This window comes from Octopus sinensis, linkage group LG11 (genome assembly GCF_006345805.1).
Source record: "Octopus sinensis linkage group LG11, ASM634580v1, whole genome shotgun sequence".
Lineage (NCBI taxonomy): Eukaryota > Metazoa > Mollusca > Cephalopoda > Octopoda > Octopodidae > Octopus > Octopus sinensis.
The window spans coordinates 48,479,824-48,499,775 of NC_043007.1; the positions used below are offsets into that span (position 1 = coordinate 48,479,824).

General features: G+C 34.3%; 1 protein-coding gene across 1 annotated transcript in view; it reads right to left on the bottom strand.

The window, feature by feature from the left end:
• Positions 1–13,000: 13,000 nt before the first annotated feature.
• LOC115217389 (transmembrane protein 229B-like) overlaps positions 13,001–19,952 on the bottom strand; it is a 94,373-nt gene continuing 87,421 nt past the window's right edge. Inside the window, exon 6 of the transcript XR_005001280.1 lies at positions 13,001–13,011. The gene's annotated coding sequence lies outside the window, so the exon portion shown is untranslated. The remainder of the gene's footprint in view (positions 13,012–19,952) is intronic.

A 19,952-nucleotide genomic window follows, 5' to 3' on the forward strand; every position in this document is an offset into this window, starting at 1 on the left:
TATATATATATATATATATATATATATATATATATATATATATGCATATATATATATTACACACACACGTATATATATATATATATATATATATATATATTAAAGCAGAATGACCCTCTCAAAGTATAACAAATATTTTATGGAGTTTTGTAAAACTTAAGGCTAACTGTAGATTGTCAGACCTTTTCGAATATTGCGGTACTTAGTTATTATCCTTTATATTCTGAATTCAATTTCTGTCAAGGACAACATTGTCTTTGATAATTAGTACTGTAGGGTAATGATGTAACTTGCAATATTTAACTCCTCATATCCATTCTGTCTTTTATCCTTTCAGAACTGATAAATGTAAGTATCAGACAAATACTAAGGTTAACTGAATAAATGTGTAATATCCAAAACATAACAAAAAAAAAATATCATAATCTGTCCAAATTAATTATAAATTTAGGTTAAACCGTGTCGAAATCTTTCCGAAATGATATCTGAAAATGATGTTGACATTCAATAACAGACACCTTGCCTGCACTTTCTAGTAAACTAACTGAATGCATCAATGGTATTATTATTGTTGTTACTGTTGTTTCATGACTTTTGTTGTCAAACATATCATTCTCATCATCATCGTTTAGCGTCCGCTTTCCATGCTAGCATGGGTTGGATGGTTCAACTGGGGTCTGGGAAGCCAGAAGGCTGCACCAGGCCCAGTCTGATCTGGCAATGTTTCTACGGCTGGATGCCCTTCCTAATGCCAACCACTCTGTGAGTGTAGTTGATGCTTTTTACGTGCCACCAGAACAGGTGCCAGACAAGGCTGGTACCAATATTGGCTTCGTTAATTCACACACACATGCATCATTGTAATAGGTAAATATGATCCAGAGATCCAAGTGTAGGAAGTTAGTAAGCTTCAGCCGAAGTGGCAGTAGTCTGTATTTTACCTGTTCCTTTTCTTACTTTTTGGGATATATATAAATTATATGTAGAGAGATTTGGTGATGTAAAGAGAAAATAGAATTCAAAACATGAGTATATATACATTTTTTTTTATTAAGAACCAGCATAAGTTACAGAGTGACCCAAGGACAGAGAATTTCATGCATTGTCACTTGTCAAACTAGTTTTAAAATAGAGGGTCCTGTATTTATATACTGGTGATGGCATTTTTCTGGATTGTTCTGGAACAAACTATAAAAACAATTACAACATCCTTCTATAATACATATTTTTCAAATAGTTTACCCGTTACACTATTCAATAAATAAATAAATAGATAATAAAAGTTTTAAGATATTTATGCACAAATAACCGAGAGTGACAGTGAATATAAATGCAGTATGTACATGAATAGATGCATATATGCATACATACATTCACACTCATGCATGTATGTTCATGGATTCACACATACACATGTATAGACATAAGTATAAATACAGGGTGTCCCAGAAATAATTATCTGTTGGGTCATCTCATAAACAATGCAGTTTTTTCAATTGCATGAACTAAAAGTCAGAGGGGGATGGGATAAACTACCTGCATCAACTTGCTATAAATGCAGATAGTAATTTTACCTTCTCTTTATTCTGAGTGCATGTTCTGAAGAGTGCAGTTCAATTTTAACAGTTATTTTTCAAAACTATAATGGAAGTGACAAAGAAGCACATTCAGCATATTTTGCTTTATGAGTTCAATAAAAGCAACAATGCAATGGAAAGTGTGAGGAATATTAATGCAGTATATGGGGATCGGACAATAAGTTTAAGCCAGTGTCAATGGTGCTTTCAGAAACTACAGCATAGAAGACCAGCCTCGTCCTGGAAGATCTGTAGAGCTCAACAAGGATGTCCTGCAAACCCTGGTGGAACAAAATCCCATCGTAACTGTTGAGGAGCTAGGATTTGGTCATTCAACCATTCATCAACACCTGCATGCCATTAGAAAAGTCAGCAAATTGGGTCAATGGATTCTACAAACTTTCTGAGTCTATTTGCACACAGAGAGTAAATGTGTGCTCTTCTTTGTCATGTCTCACAAATGAACTTTTTTTGGACTGAACAGTGACTGGTGACAAGAAATGGGTTCTCTATAAAAATGTTAAGTGCTGAAGACAGTGGGTAGGGAAAGGAGAAACACCAGGACCCCAGGCTAAAGAAAGTCTTTACCCATGTAAGTTGTTATTTGGTGGGATATGAAAAGTTTAGTCTACTTTGAACTTTTAAATCCAAACCAAACAATAACAAAGATCTACTGCAAGCAGCTAGAGCAGATTAAGTCAGCACTAGAAAGAAAGGATCATCTTTGGTTTCAAGACAAAAGGTGTTCTTCCATCAGGATAATGCTCAGCCACATACAGCAAGGATGACATTCCAAAGGCTGGAGCTGTTTGAATGGGAAACAATGCCCCACCCACCATATTCACCAGACATTGCCCCATCTGATTATCATTTATTCCGCAGTCTTTATAACCATTTGGACAGAAAAAATATGAATTCTGTAGATGAGGTCAGAACAGTACTGGAGGAGTATTTTTTGTCACGGACAAGTGAACTTTGGAAGAGGTGTCTTGTAAGTCTACCAGACAGATGGAAAAGCATTGTAGAAAATGAAGGAGAGTATATTTTAGATTAAAAAAAACTTTGTTTATCTTAGTTTTGAAAAATTAAAGAAGTATAAAAGAAAAACTACATTATTTATGGGATGACCCAATATTTCAATGAAATTGGACAAATTTAAAAAAAACTGACAGAATTTTTATGTTTATTACTTAATTATGATACTAAAACAAATAGATTTATAAATCTTACATGAAGACTTTATTGAAAATTTGCAACATGTGCTCCATCTGTATCCCTGCAAATTTCAAATCTATCCTTAGTATTGCAAAACACATTTTGAAGCATTTCAGGAGTTATTTCCGACACTGCTAACTGAATGCATTCTTAAAGTTCAGCTTAACTATTGCATCACCCTGGGGATGGAGATAGAGAAAATGATTGCTACCAAATTGGAAAAAAAAAACATCATGGAGAGAAAACTGGGATCCAACAGGAATATTAAACATGGTAAACATACATAAAAGTGAGTTTTTAAAAGATTTTATTGAAATAGATAAATTCTGGGAAACCCTGTGTAAAACATAGAAATAAGAGAATGCATAGGTACTTTTTCTACTCTAGGCACAAGGCCTGAAATTTGGGGGAATGGGTCCAGTTGATTAGATCAACCCCAGTATGCAACTGGTACTTAATTTATCAACCCCGAAAGAATGAAAGGCAAAGTCGACCTCGGCAGAATTTAAATTCAGAACGTAAAGATAGACAAAATACCATGAAGCATTTCACCTGGCATGCTAACGTTTCTGCCAGTTCACCACCTTAGAGAATGCATACATTGATGCATAAATGTTCATAAATATATACATATGCACACATGCACACACACACACATACATACCTATACATACACAAACATGAGTGTGAATACATGTGTGTATATGTATGTGTATTCATGTTTTTATTGAACAACATAATAAGCAAACCATTTGAAAAACATGCATTATAGCTGTAACATTGCTACTGTCTTTATAATTTGTTCCAGAACAATCTAGCGAACTACATTACCTCTGATATATATAAATATATGCTCCATCATTTGAAACCAATTTTACTACAGAAAAGGCACTAAACTTTCAGCTGCCTTTGAGTCTCTCTTTAACTATATATATATATATATATATATATGTATACATATATATAAATGCACACAAATATAAACACACACATCTATATACATACTTGAATAGATACACATGTATAAGCATACATGTATATTTCTTTATACTTATATAAACATACTTATGTAAATATAGAAGTATTAAGAATTGAAATCAAAAATGCACTTGAAGTTTTAAGAAAATTTATTTACTTTAACTTAACCAGTTTCACAATTTCCTGTTTTTTAAAATTAGTGTAAAATGGAGAGTTGTGGAACTATCTTAACAGAGGTGAGACAACTGTGGTATAGTTCCACATTTTCCCATCTTACACTACTTGGGAAAATCATGAAATTGTTAAACTAAGTTAATGTAAATGAATCTTCTTAAAGACTCCAAGTATATTTTCAACTCCATTTCATTTCATATATATATATATATATACACATACAAACACACACACATACACATACTATGCACATTTATAAATACATACATATAGATACATGTGTATACACACACAATCACACACACACACACACACAACACACACACACACACATATATATATAGACAAAGAGAGGGAAAAAGGGCAATTAAAGCCGAACTTTAATGTGTTGAATGGTCGTTGGAGTTTGACTTTAGCTACTCTTTCTCCCTCTTTTTGTCTTTATGTGTGTGTGTGTATGTATATATATATATGTATATATATATATATATATATATATCATCATCATCATCATCATCATTTAGCGTCCGTTCTCCATGCTAGCATGGGTTGGACGGTTCAACTGGGGTCTGTGAAGCTGGAAGGCTTCATCAGGCCCAGTCAGATCTGGCAGTGTTTCTACGGCTGGATGCCCTTCCTAACGCCAACCACTCCGTGAGTGTAGTGGGTGCTTTTTACGTGCCACCCGCACAGGTGCCAGACAGAGCTGGCAAACGGCCACGAAACGGATGGTGCTTTTACGTGTCACCGGCACGGGGGCCAGGCGAGGCTGGCAACGGACACGAACGGATGGTGCTTTTACATGCCACTGACACGGGGGCCAGACAGGGTTGGCAAACGGCCACGAACGGATGGTGCTTTTACGTGTCACCGGCACGGGGGCCAGACAGAGCTGGCAAATGGCCATGAATGGATGGTGCTTTTACGTGTCACCGGCACAGGGGCCAGGCGAGGCTGGCAACGAGCATGAACGGATGGTGCTTTTACGTGCCACCGACACGGGAGCCAGACAGGGCTGGAAAACAGCCACGAACGGATGGTGCTTTTACGTGTCACCTGCACGGGGGCCCTGATGTTGATTGACTTCAATTTGGTTCTGCTTTCTGATATATGTATTGATTTGGTTTGATTTTGATTTTGACTGTTCTCACTGGTCTTGCCGGGTTTTCTGACGCACAGCATACTTCATATATATATATATATATATATATATAAGTTGCCACTATCAGCCCAACGACAGAATAGAAAGCATGTTTGAATGTGAATGAAGAAGTATGTTTCTTCTCCCTTCTCTTACTTTTTATCAATATGCTCCAATCTGATCAGGCAGAGTTTCTACAGCTGGATGCCCTTCCTAACGCCATCCACTCTGAGAGTGTAGTGGGTGCTTTTACATGCCACCAGCACGAGGGCCAGTCAGGTGGTACTGATGACAGCTACACTCAAATGGTGTTTTTTATGTGCCACCTGCAGAGGAGCCAGTCTAACGGCACTGGCAATGACCTCGCTTGAATGTTGTTTTTCACGTGTCATATATATATATATATAGAATGTTAAATTAAAAAAAAATTTGACTAGTTCTCTTTTTCTTCATAACAGTAGAATCCATTGGGACCATATCCCTTCTAGCTCACTCTGTAGAACCGTGGTTCAATAAATTTGAATTGAATCCTGCAAATCCAAACCTAGCTGCTCTCCATTCCTTCCCTAAATAATATCACAATATCCTCCCTTGCTTCCTTTTTTCCTGTTGTAGTTCTCACCAATTTTGGTCTCTGAACATGATGTTGTTATTGTTGATGATGATTACCGTTTAATTCACTTGCTATATGGAATATCTCTGACCAATGTGTTAATTATTAATACCATAAAGCTTGTTGTGCTTCTCAGCTGGCTTTTTTTATTTTTGCAGTCTCAATTGTAATTTTGTAAAACATCTTTTTCCATTTTATTTTTATTTCTAATAAAAGATATTTCCTGTCAAATTCTGAGATTTGTTGTTCTTTAAGAGTCAGTAGATTTGAATGGTTTAGCAGTTTACTCTAGACACAAAAGTTGTATGGATTACATCATATGATTTTACTTTTGCTCTGCACATGATGCAGGAGTAAAAGTTAGTGATTTAAACTCTACACCAAGACACCTGTTCTGCTCTGGCTTTTCTCTCATGTTTCAATCTCCTAGCATAAAGCTACCTCCTCAGGATTCATAGTTTTGCAAACTGCATAGCAACCTCACTCGTACTATTGGCACAAAAAAGTACCCAGTATATGTTGTAAAATGGTTAGAGTTAGGATGGAGACCCAACCATAGAAAATGTACCAAAGTAAACAGTGGAACACAATGTAGGACTTGGACCCATCAGATCCTGTCAAACTGTCCAATTCATACCAACATGGAACATGGATGTTAAATGATCATGATGAACAGTGTACATGTGACACAATGTACGACAAAGCTGTATTGTTTTGAATTGCTGCTACAAATAACCAAATGGGCTTCTATTCAGTTTCCCAGTTCATTCACAAGAGAAAAACATTTACTTAAGATGTTACACAGTAAGATCCAACCTGGATCTTGAGGTTGTAAAGGAAACTTCCTAACCATTCACCTATATGATATCCGCATAAAAAGTTATAGCTCAGCAAATTTTATGGAGATAGATTAGATGCGGTTTAGTTTTGTTCCAGGAGTAAAGTATTATGAATGTTCTCTTACTTGTAAGACAATGGCAAGGAATACAAAGTTAAAAGTAAGCCTCTGTACTTAGCATTTTTGTCATCCTGGAGAAATCCTTCAACAAGGCCCCTCACTCTATGATTTGTTGAAGAAGCCAGAAGTAGGCAAATAGCTTATGAGGACCATAAAAGCTATGCACAGAGATGATGTCAGAGAGTTGACAATGAGTACAGCAATGAATTTAGTATTTTAGTAGATCAGTCCTTGGCACCATCCTATTGTCATAGTCCTCTAGACCATATCAGAGAAGTTTAAGACTGGATTCCCTTTATGCTGATGACCTCATTATTACAGTTAAATCTATAGCAGAATTAGAAAAGAAATTCAGGTTTAAAACCAAGATGAGAAATCAGTGGGACTCAAAGTCAACTTACCAAAAACCAAAGTCACTCTAAGTGAACAGATAGGATTCTAATTCCTTCAGATAAAATATTCTGTATGATATATGTAGAAAAGTTGGAGGCAGAAATTCCATACAGTGTATCCTTTGCAAACTATGGGCAGACAAGTGATGTCACAGGTAGGTTAATAGAGGAAGTAGATTTTGTGTGTGGCAGGAGCTCAGAAGTAATAAACACTAACAGCACATACCCCTAGAGGTAGTAGATAGCTTCTGTTACCTAAGTAATCTAAATAGCAGTTGAAGCGGATGTTCTGAATGTATAGATGCAAGAATAAGAACACATTGGAGAAAGTTCAGAGAGCTATTAAGGCTGTTGGTAACACTCTCAGCCTGAAAAACAAATTGTATCATACCTGTGTAGAACAGCAATGACACATGGTAGAGTGATGTTAGCCCTGAATGCAGAAGACTTGCAAAGACTAGAAAGAAAGGAAGCTGGCTTGCACCAATGGCTGGGCAATGGAAGTGTGCATGAACAACAAAGTACAGGTGTGGTGAGAGAATAATTGAGCATAGGAGAAAGAAGACTGTGTTAGTATGGTCATATGATGCATATGGATGAGAACAGTTGTATAAAGAAGTGCCAACCACATAAATTGGATGGAGCTTGTAGAAGGGGGAGACCCAAGAAGTCATGGGATCAAGGGTGAAGGTTAATTTTGTTTTTTTTTAAATCTCACAGAGATAATCAAGGACCAAAATGACTGACAATATGTGATGCTCAAGAAGGCCCATCCATTTCAGCAAATCAGATTCTGGTAGCACTATATATATATATATATATATATACACACACACACCCACCCAACCAGGATCCTCACACAACTTCCTCCTTAAACTTTCCTTATCTCTATCACTGACCCCTCTCTAACTTCAGTATTCTGCTGATGTAACTGAGAGCAGAACTTCATATTTCATCATCTTTTTTTGTGATAACAGTTACCTTTCTCACTTTACTTGTCATCTATTCTGAATTTTCCATTTTTTTAAAAATATTGTCCTTCTTTAAGGCAGTGAGCTGGCAGAATCATTACCATACTGGGTAAAATGCTTAGTGGCATCTCATGTGTCAACGTTCTGAGTTCAAATTCTGCCAGGGTCAGCTTTGCCGTTCATCCATTCAAGGTTAGTAAAATAAGCACCAGTTGAACACTGGGGTTGATCGAACTTGCTGGCCTTGTGCCAAAATTTGAAACCAATATCGTCCCTCTTCATTCACTCTATACTGCCTCTCCTCTTACTCATCTGACGACGACAACAATGGCAACATAGTAGTAGTAGAGAATGGTTTGCAAAAATACCATCACTGAAATTTTTATAGTGCTCATAGATAAGACGTATCTAAAAACATGGGCATATGTGGCAGTTACCTGCTGCTGGAATACTGTTATATTTAATGATGTAATGTTCTTTTCACTTTATGATAGTGACAGAAGAATGCAATTTCAGAGAAATGAAAAAAGAATGATAGACTTAAAAAGAGATTGTTGGAACTTCACAATAAAATGTGACAAGACAGATATGTGAAGCACTCCATCACCTTTAGTTTAGTTGGCACATTTATATTTCATATTAGAACTTCATAGTTACAATCTCAGTTTGTATTTTCAAATATATATTCTTACAATGCACTTAGTTATATTTTATGACACAGACTTTGAGTTGAAGGAGTTGTAATTCTTGGTTTTTACTGATCAAGCAACTACGTAAAGGACCCTAGGTAAAGACCCACTTCGGTCATGAATGACCATGGAATTGCACCTAGAAAGTTACCCTCCAAGGCACAAGTCCAGATAAGGTTGTTTATGGAAGACCGGCAATTACTCATGCATACCTGCCTCCTCTCTCCACACCACCAATGTTATCCAAGGGAAAGGCAAATGCCGATACAGCTTGGCATTAGTGACGTTGCAACTCATTTCTACAGCTGAGTGAACTGGAGCAACGTGAAATACAGTGTCTTGTTCAAGAACACAGCACACAGACTGATCCGAGAATTGAATTCACTACCTTATGATTGTAAGCTCGATGCTCTAACCACCAAGCCATGCACCTTCACCAATCCATATGGCTTAAAGGACCCTACCTTATCCCTTTTACAGTCATAGTGGAAGAGTTCGACAACATAGCGACTAGTGGACTATTTATTTATCTAAATTTACTTTGATTTGTTGAAGAGATTACAACATTGAATATAACATTTCACAGTATTTGTTAAGATCCTTTGCATTCCAAGTTCAAATCCCATAGAGGTTAATTTTGGACTTCATTCTTTTGGAGTCAATTAAAATGAGAAACAACCAAGAGCAGTGGACTGGCAAAACTGTAAGAGAATTAGATGAGATACCTTGTGATACTTGTCCTAGTCCTTTGACTTTCTGATAGCAATACCTACTTGACTACTGGTACCAAACTGTATCAGCCTTAAGATGGCAGCCTGTCTCTTCGCTAACACTGGCATGTGTCACATGGATAGCTGCTCGTCTTACTCAAAAACATTGCCCAGACCTACATGTACACATGTGTAGACACACTCAACTTTAATTGACAGAGGACCCTAAATTATATTTAGTTCTGTCAATTAGAAGGAAAAGAAATCTTCCATTACACAAATAAAGCAGATCCCAAACAAGATTACCCTCAGATGTTATCACAGAATTCAGTTACTCTCAGACTGACCTCAGCAGACTGATATGTAGAAGAAACTCTAGTCACTGATCAGAGTCTAAGGGAAACGTACCATATGATATTATAATCAGTAGACTAGACATAAGCAATGATATTTGAGAAGCAAGCTGTATGAGACACGGCTCATCATAGGTGGACCACACTTCTAAAAAATTCAAACTAATTTTTTGTTCAGAAAGTTCCATAGGTTGCAGTTTGCAAATGACTACACTTTACTGACAGAACATAAACATGGTTGCTTAACCTGCAAGAAATACTAGCCAGCTCATCCTGAAATTACACTGTGTGGTTTTTAAAAATGAAGGGTGGATTTGATAATGTGTCTTACATATACAGTCTTAATTAAATAAAATGGATAGTCATGTTTCAAATATCTTTGGTGATTAGACTGTGGCAACATGGCTGACCTAGGTTAAGCAATAATTGCATACAAAATTATTAGGTATATTCAACAACTTTTTTATTGAATATAGATTTTTAAAATAGGCATGAATCCACAACAGGAAACACATGACTATTTTGACCCTAGTATTAAACTAAAATTTTATTTTATCAATCCAGAATGATGAACAACAAAGTCAACCTTCAAAGATTCAGGACTCAGAATCTAAAGAAGTGGAACTAAATCCTGCAAAGCATATATTTTACTTGATGCTCTACCAATCCGCTCATGTTAACCCTTTTGATATCAACCTGCATGAGATTGCACTTGGATTCTGATACAAGCTTCTTAGTTTCAAAGTGATCTAAATTAAAACCTTCCATCAAAAGTTTTTGCAAATTTAAGTTTCAAGCACCAGCTTAATTAATGATTCAATTAATTTACTAAATTCTTCGTTGCTTTCAAAATTAATTGAAACAAAGATAGTGTGTTTCAATAAAAATATGGTAACCAAAGGGTTAAGAACTGACTAATTAATTCATTACAATCAGTCTCAATCCTACAGTCCCATTTGGTCAGAAATTATCCCATCCTTTATGGTATTTAAATGAGAGAGCTCACAGTTCCCTTCTGGATGAGACATCAGTCTTTCAGAGTTTATTCTATTAGTTGTCAACAATGTTCTTTTTAGGTGAGTGGAGTGAAATCATGTAAAATGAAGTACCTTGCTCAAAAATAGATATACCATCCAATCAGAGAATTGAACCCACAACCTAACGGTTATGAGCACAACACCCAAACCACTACATCACATACTGTCACATTTATATAATCGTTAATGCCAGGTCATCCATAACTAAGCAGATCAAAGACTTTCCAACCATGACAACCCCATTTTTTCTTTTTTTAAAGAATATCTCAGACTACATTATCCAATTTTTTTTTTTTTAGTTAAGATAGTAAGATGAAACGACCATGTCCAGGTCCCCTAGCTAGTTTACAGTCAGTTGCCTTTGATATTGCTGTTTAGCTCCAGATCAGTCCTGACTGATCAGACCTATGATCAAAAACCTTCCATCAATGACTATCCTGTCTACTTGAGAATTGTATATTAGAACTACATCGTTCAATGGCAGCCCCTAACTCTCTTTTTAAAAATGTAGGGTGTAATTCGAGATAGATTTGAATGCCTTATTTAGCAGGTCAATCCCTTGCAACAGTGAAAATATTGAAGTAGTTAGCCATGATTTTAGAAGAAATGATGATAAATAAATCCAGGAGGAATATACAGTCAATGGTACAGTTTGAACTCCTCATTCTAATCACTTATCAAAAATCTCTTTTTCTGATTACAGTCAGTGGACAGTGGCCATGCTGGAACAAAGCTTTCAAGGGATTTTAACTAATTACATTTACCTCAGTAGGCTAGTACTGTTTTATTGATTCTTGAAGGGATGTCTAAAGGGATCTAACCAAATACCACAAGGCACATTTGTTCAACACTTCCAATTCTGTCAATCATCCACCACCAATCTGGTGGGTCTCCACACAGTTCCATCAGCCAAATTTTATTTGCAAAGCTTTAGTTGATTGGCAAGTCTGGTAGAAAAAAAAATTGCTCCAAGTACTATGTAACCCTGAATTACATAGTTGTGATGCAAACTTCTTTACCACATAACTATGCCTAAACCCAGATATATTTTTTTTTTTACTTGGCTTTTTTGCTTTCCTTTTATGTAATGAAGTATCAATAAGAAATGTTTTACTTTCGAAAGTGTTATTCAATCAGCATGCCACTAATGCTGTGGATTTTTAAAAATACAACTTAATTCTTTTGATACCAACCCACCAAAGATCACCTCTAATTTTATGATATAAACTTCTTGTTTTAAAGAGATCTAAATTAAGTTTCATCTTAAATTATTTTCTAAACATCAGATTTATAAGGACACAGTTATTTTAATAAATACTTTAATTTTTATCAAAATGAGTTGAAACAAAGACAGTGTATTTCTATAGAATTAGGATAACAAAAGGGTTATGCCTTTGACAAATCTATAATAATAAATTTCTTGAGTGTTTTGAAAAGATGTTATTCATAATTGTTGTTATAACACAAATATAATAAATAAAACAAGGTAAACAATAAAATAATGTTCCGTATATATATGCTCATAATCCAGAATTCTAGCAACTTCAGAATCAAACAGATTAGAAAGAAAAAAGATATTTTTTTTTAAATGTGGGCCTTAGCATCTCTTTCTGTAACAACCTTAAAACTTCTAATTTCTTAGACATCACTTAAGATCTACAATACCAAACTTTCTATCCATATTATAAACCTGGGGAGAACCACAACTATGTTGATTTTTTCCTCCAACCCCCCACCATCTGTCCTAAAAACCATCATAGATAGTGTATCCTACCAGATTTCATCACTGTTTGCCAGTAAGGAATTACTTGAACAATACACTGAATATTATAATTATGCCATACAACACACCGGTTATAAGAGTTCAATCAAATATGTCCCTATGTGGAACGATTCTCCTTCTATTAAACCCAGAACCAAGAATACACCCACCCAGATAAAACAAAAAATATCCCCCATTTCTCACCATCTTACTACCCTCCCAAATTTCAGAGTAGTAGAAGACCCTCCCGCCTGGTGACCCTGAATCCTAAACCCATCACCACCTACCAAAATCAACACTTGTGTGCACCTCCAAAGCCCTTTATACACTCCAGTAACCTCCTTAATCAGAATAAATGGTCAAGAACACATGACATTATCTGGTTCCATCCCTTTTGCTCTTAATGATCGAACCTGTGTACCCAACTTTTTCTTCACCTTACTCAAGAAAAATTTCCCTAAGTCCAGCCCTCTTAAAAAATATTTAACTCCCAATCTATAGAATTTTCCTACTCCACCACCACCACTAACAGTGCCAGAGTAATCTAACATCTTAACAACAGGAGCACTCCGTCGGTTATGACAATGAGAGTCCTAGCTGATACGATCAACAGAAAAGATTGCTCATGAAATTAACATGCAAGTGGCCGAGCACTCCGCAAACACATGTACCCCTAACGTAGTTCTCAGGGAGATTCAGCGTGACAAGGCTGGCCCCTTGAAATACAAGTACAACTCATTTTTGCCAGCTGAGTGGACTGAAGCAACGTGAAATAAAGTGTTTTGCTCAAGGACACAACGCGTCACCAGGAATTGAACTCACAACCTTACAATCGTGAGCCGAATGCCCTAACCACTAAGCCACATGCCTAACATCTTAACAAGAAACTTAGAAACCTACAATTAGCTAACCTTTATCATAATAACATAACTCATCTGCACCTCCAGTCCCATATCCATAAACCTAGAACACCCCTAAACTTCCTTACCAACACTGACTCTCATACCTCCTATTCTAATTCTATTACTAATACCTGCACTACAAACCTACCTCACAACCAAACTATACCTAATACAGAAATAAAGAATGATAGTGATAATATCCTTAGACATACAAACTACCATGAAATACACCCTCCTGACATCCCCCTCAACCCCATAAGACATACTAATTCTAACACTGCCACAGAGAATGGATATAACACCAGACATTTTACTAAATAACAATTACTCTACAAATTCATCTTCAGCACCTCCTATGACTCTATGCAGCTGCCCAACCTCCTGTCCCTATCATGTCTTACTACAAACATCATGTACAAATGTAGTGTCAACTACCAATTCTAACTATATATATATTGGCTCATGTAGCACTGCCTTCAAGGCCAGTGTGGGTAATCACTACTCTAGCTTCAAGTCCCAAGCAAGATCAAACACCACCTCTTTATCTCAACTAATCCACAAATTTCAGTGTCAATCAATTCCTTATAATCTGAAATGGTTCATAGTCACCCATGTTAAACTGTGCATTGGCTACATCAACAAGTGTGATCTCTGCATTGCTGAAGTCTTCTCCATTCTGTAATCCACTGATTAAGTAATCCATGATATAGCATAATTTTTACCTGCTGACACAAATTACGCAATTCATTCTCTAGGTACAAATTACAATCCTCCACCCAACACCCGCTGCCCCCATCTGATATCCTTTTATAATATGCAACCTTTTAACCATCTTTATATTTTCTAAACATTATTTTCCTTTTTTTTTTTTATATTCCCCACCTGTTTTCCTTAACCTTTATACTACACATCTACTAGATTCTACAGATGCACAATATATACGCACGTGCTAATATGCACTCACATAATCTCAGATTTCAACTACTACGACTATTTCTCCTTTTAATTGTTGTCCCTCAATCTTAAAATTGAATTACTGCTAATACCCCAAAGGGCAAAACTAAGTCTACTATTTTGACCAAAAATACATTCTCTTCCACCTCCCTCTCCTTCACTCCCCACTCTATCCATTTCAAATACCACTCATATCTTCATCCTTTTGACTCTGTTTCAATGGCTTTATAGAATGCTACAATATGTTTACTTACCTATCCCTCAACAGACCTGCAAGTGACCCTAACATAAACTCATAAAGACATCTCTCCAGCCAATTTCAATACCAAACCCTCTCTCCCCACCTGCCCCTCTTTGCTCATTTACAAGCTTACCCAATCCCATATATATTTTCTTTTATTTTTACTTTTTCACAATTATGTTTTCTTCTTGAACTCTTTCTACACATTTCAGTCGAATCTCTGAGTTAACACAGGATCACCCAACAACAATATAAACTTCATAGAATCAAAGTATCCATGGCCTGAAGAGTTGCTTATGGTCTACCTCTCATTTTGATAATTTACTACTTCTGAGATTCCGCTAGCTATGAAACATATATTTAGCCTTGATTTTATCTACTCCATTCCCTAATGTTTAAATGTTTATTCGCATATACAACCTCTGTTGCTAACCATGAAATATGAAATTAACTTTTTGCAGTTTATCATATTTTGATATGGGAAAAATTCACAACCTTCTGCGTCAATAAACCACCATTGTTCCTGAACGTTGTTTTTTATACCTTCTACAGATTGCCTAAAGTTCACTAACTTCCTACAACTGGATCCTTGGATCTTACCTTTATATATGTATATATATATTGGCTGGTTGTTGACAAGTTTTTCCGCTTTGTAAGGGTAATTTACCCAATATTTCAGCTGGTCTAACAATGTCTCTGTATTTGAAAATAAATTATCATCGTATTTGTATCTTACAATATATATATAACATTTATAATATATGTTATACATAATCTATGGTTGTTTGAAGTGCATATAATAAAGTAAGCAAGGGAGTTTTTTTTTTGATATTTTTCAAAAACTAGTTCTTTTTTTTAAATATTGTTTCCAAAATTTTAAACTTCAAAACTTTTGAACAAATTTCCCTGGGAAGTGTATCAACAGTATTCTTTGTTTGGTCTCCAGAGTACCATGGAATCAATACATTTGAACCAAATGCAGCAGACTTGCCTGAAATACTAAAGTTTTTAGTAAGACATCATCTAGGTGTATGAAATATCACTAAACGCTTTTCTAAAGGCAAGGATAATGTATAGAAGCTCTGAGGTAAAGGACAAGAGCTCTAAGCACTAGTTTCTTCACTCCTCACAGGGATTAGGCTTATCAAAGTTTCCAGTGAACTTAATCATTAGTTTGATTTTTGATTCTATGTTTTACTCAATAAAAACATTTATATCAGAACAAATATTGGACAAAATAAAAGAAAAAGCAAAAAGAAAAAAAGAGAAGAAACAAATTGATATTCAACAGTAAAAGTAAAGGACATTGATGTGAAGATTTTGGTAAAGTCAATTTATTGTCAAAAAGAAAACATGAGGAAAAAAAAATCATTTAAAGTTTCAGGAAAAAGACTTTTAATGTGTTGATTGAAATGTTATTTAAAAAAAAAAGAAAAGAAAAATAGATATTAAATGGTGAAGTCCAGGTGTGAAAATATCTAATATAGAGAAGAATTTAAAGAGTTGAGAATGTATGAATTGTTTTGCTAAATTCTACTGGGTTTTAATTTTTTTGTGTATTTATTTTTGGGTTGTTTTTGATTTCTTTTTTTTTTTATGTGGAGGGAATATGAAGTATAAGAAATTTCAAGTAAAGATTGTAATATAAAAATAACCGGAAACCTCACATGGTTTCAGTTACCTGGAAATTCCAAGGGATTTTTAAAATGCCAAGGAAAAATATTCAACAAATCTCTTTTGCTTTAGTTTTCTTTTTTAAAAGACTAATTACCATATTGATTGGAATATGTTTCTAAACAATTTCTAGATACATTTGTAAGATTGATATTGGGAAAATGTTTCAATCATTTATAGTTTATGTTCAATTTTATAGTTGATGAATATTAAAAAAAAAAAAAAATTGGTGATAAAAACTGTTCATCTATTTTATTATATTATGTTATTTTTTTTTAATTTTTGCTTTTAAGAAAAAGTGTTGAAAGAATGTTACAGACTAAATGATCCTGAACACCTCTCTATATAAACGAGATAGATCGAAGAATTTTCAACTGAGCATGTTTAGTTTTATTCTTTAGATTATTATTATTACTATTAACATTATTATTATTATGATATTGGAATAAATGATAAAGGTCATTATGATGATAATACTCTATAGCATTATGACATTATTAAATATCATTATGGTATTACATATTATGACATTGTTAAATATCATTACAATATTGTCAAATATTCTAAAATTAAGTGAAAATATTGCCATAAATTATGAAGGTCGTTACATTATTAAAGACTATGATTTTTATTAATGTTCACTGTAATATTATTAAAGACTACTAAGACATCATAAAGATACAACTGATGACTATGACATCATAAAAATGACTGATCACTATGATATTTCATAAAGATCATTATGATATTAAAGCTCACTTGCAAAGATCACTATGACATTATCAAAGTTCAGTGAGATATTATCAAAGACAATTTTTAATGTTGTTATTGCAGTTCACTATGACATTATTACAGCTTACTATGATATTACTTAAGATCATTATGATATTAAGTGTTGGCAGTAACATTGTGTCTCTACTATTTATCATTTATATAAAAATCATATTTTACCTTCAGGATTATTCATTTACACATGTAATTAATATTTATATTAATTAACATAGGCATCTAAAGTTATAATATCCTCAAATAGCCTTCATCAAAAATTATTTTTTAAAAATGCTATGTGTGTGCAAGTTTGGGTGTGCATATATATATATTATATACATACACACATATACATATATGCGTACATATACGCATTATATTTCTTCAAGAAAAAGATACAGAAAACAACCTTAATTATTTATAAGAATTAAAAGTTCAGATTGATTAAATTTACCAAAAGTTAAGAATAAAAAAACAAAACAGAAAATATGCTTTAAAAAATTCATTTATATATTTTGTAGAAAATGTCTAAGTTAAAAGTGTATTTCACTATGTCACCTAAAGTAAGAAGATCAAGAAGAAGAATATGAATGAGCAAAATCTTTAAGAATTAAATATCAAAAAATTTATGAGCCTTAAGATATTAGGCTATTTAATAAAAAAAGAAAGAAAAAACTACTATCATTATTATTACTATTGTTATCATCATTATTAAGTTTTATCATTATTAAGTGCCTATAGTAGAAAGAAGTATTATTATTATCATTATTATTAAAGTTAATGTGAATGTTAAGACTTCCTGAAGAAACACACAAACTTAGATAGGACAGAGGAAACGTAGGATTTAGCAACATGTGTGAAATAAAACAAACACAAATGGGTGGGAATCAAAACAAACCTGACAAGAACTTAACCATTAAGATTATTACAGTAAAAATGATGGGAATAATAACAATTTGTAATTTTTTTCATGATGGATGGGGTAGGGAGTAGAAATAAAATAACTAATTCCTAATTTCTTCTCATTAGTTCTCATCAAATGAAATTAATTAAAAAAGATCAATTCAAACTATATTTATAAATGAAAAAAACTTCATAACTTATATAAAACATTCAACTATTGAGTATATTATTGCTATTTTTTTACTTTTTTAAGGTAGTAAAATCGTTAGCAAGCTGGCAAAATCGTTAGTGCATCAGATGAAAATGCTTAGCAGTTCTCTATGTTGTGAGTTCAAATTCTGACAAAGTCAATTTTACCTGTTGTCCTTTCAGGGTCAATTTAACAAAGTATCAGGCAAGTACTGGGGTAAAACACCCCAATATCCTAAAATTGCTGACCTTGTACCAAAATTTGAAACAAAGAATGCTTAGCAGCATTTCTACTGGAGTTCAGATTCTGCTGAAGTTGAACTATACCTTTCATCCTATCATGATCAATTAAGTCTTAGTCAAGCACTGGGATCAATGTAATTAACTAGCAACCTATCCACAAAATTTCAGGCCTTGTGCATATAGTAGAAATGGTCATTATTATTAAGAGCAGTAGTAGTAGTAGTTTCTGTCTTCTGTGGCAAATCATTGTTAATATTGACAAAAACAACAGTTCTTTCTATTATGGACACAAGGCCCAAGATTTTGTGGGAAGGAGCTTAGATGAATACATCATCCCCTGTATTTAACTGGTAGTTATTTATTGATCCAGAAAGGATGAAAATCGAAGTTGACCATGACAGTATTTGAGCTCAGAACATAGAACCAAAAGAAATGGCACAAGGTATTTTTGTCTGATACACTAATGATTTTGCCAGCTCACCACCTCAGTTATGATATAAATAATAACAATTAATTCTTTCTAATTTTGACAGAAGACTAACAATTTCAGGAGACAGCTAAGCCAATTACATTGACTTCAGTGCTCAAATGGTACTTATTTTACTGACCCCAATAAAACAGGCACAAGGCCTGAAATTTTGGAGGAGGGGATAAATTGGCTACATCAACCGCAGTACTTTATTGGTGTCTTAATTTATCAACTCCAAAAGGATGAAAGGCCAGGTTAACCATGACAGTATTTGGTTTCAGAACATTAAGCTGGAAGAAGTGCCACTAAGCATTTTGTCTGGTGTGCTAACGATTCTGCCAACTCATTCCCTTCACCACTTTGGTAATAATATTAATAATAACAATAATAATAATTTTAAAAAATAATAGTCACAATTCCTTCAGGTAAAATCATTACAGATAAGGGAGATGATCTCAAAATATACTGATATTAAAAGTAGAGTTAACAATGCCTAGCAGTAAAAGTGAAAGTTGCACCAGTTGTCATTGGAGTCTAGGGTTCAATCTCTAGAAATTTAACATAAAACCTGGAATGGTTTGACATCATAACAGATATGCAAGTGCTTCAAAATTCTGCTGCTCTCCTTAGAACAGCTCATATTCTTAGAAAGGTACCTTCTAAGGCCTTTTGTTAAGGCTTCAGAATTAACATGAAGAAAAAAACAACAAAAACTAGTTTTTTATATTCATACCATGCAAGGAAGATATAATGATCATAATAATAATAATGGTTTCAAATTTTGGCACAAGGCCAGCAGTTTTGGAGGAAGGGTAAATCAATTTACATTGACCCCAGTGTGTAACTGGTACTTATTTCATCAACCCCAAAAGGATGAAAGGCCAAGTCAGCCTCGGCGGAATTTGAACCCAGAAATACAGATGAAATACCACTAAGCATTTCACCTGGCATGCTAATGATTCTGCCAGCTCACCGCCTAAATAATAATAATAATAATAATGATAGATTCAAATTTTGGCACAAGGCCAGCAACTTCGAG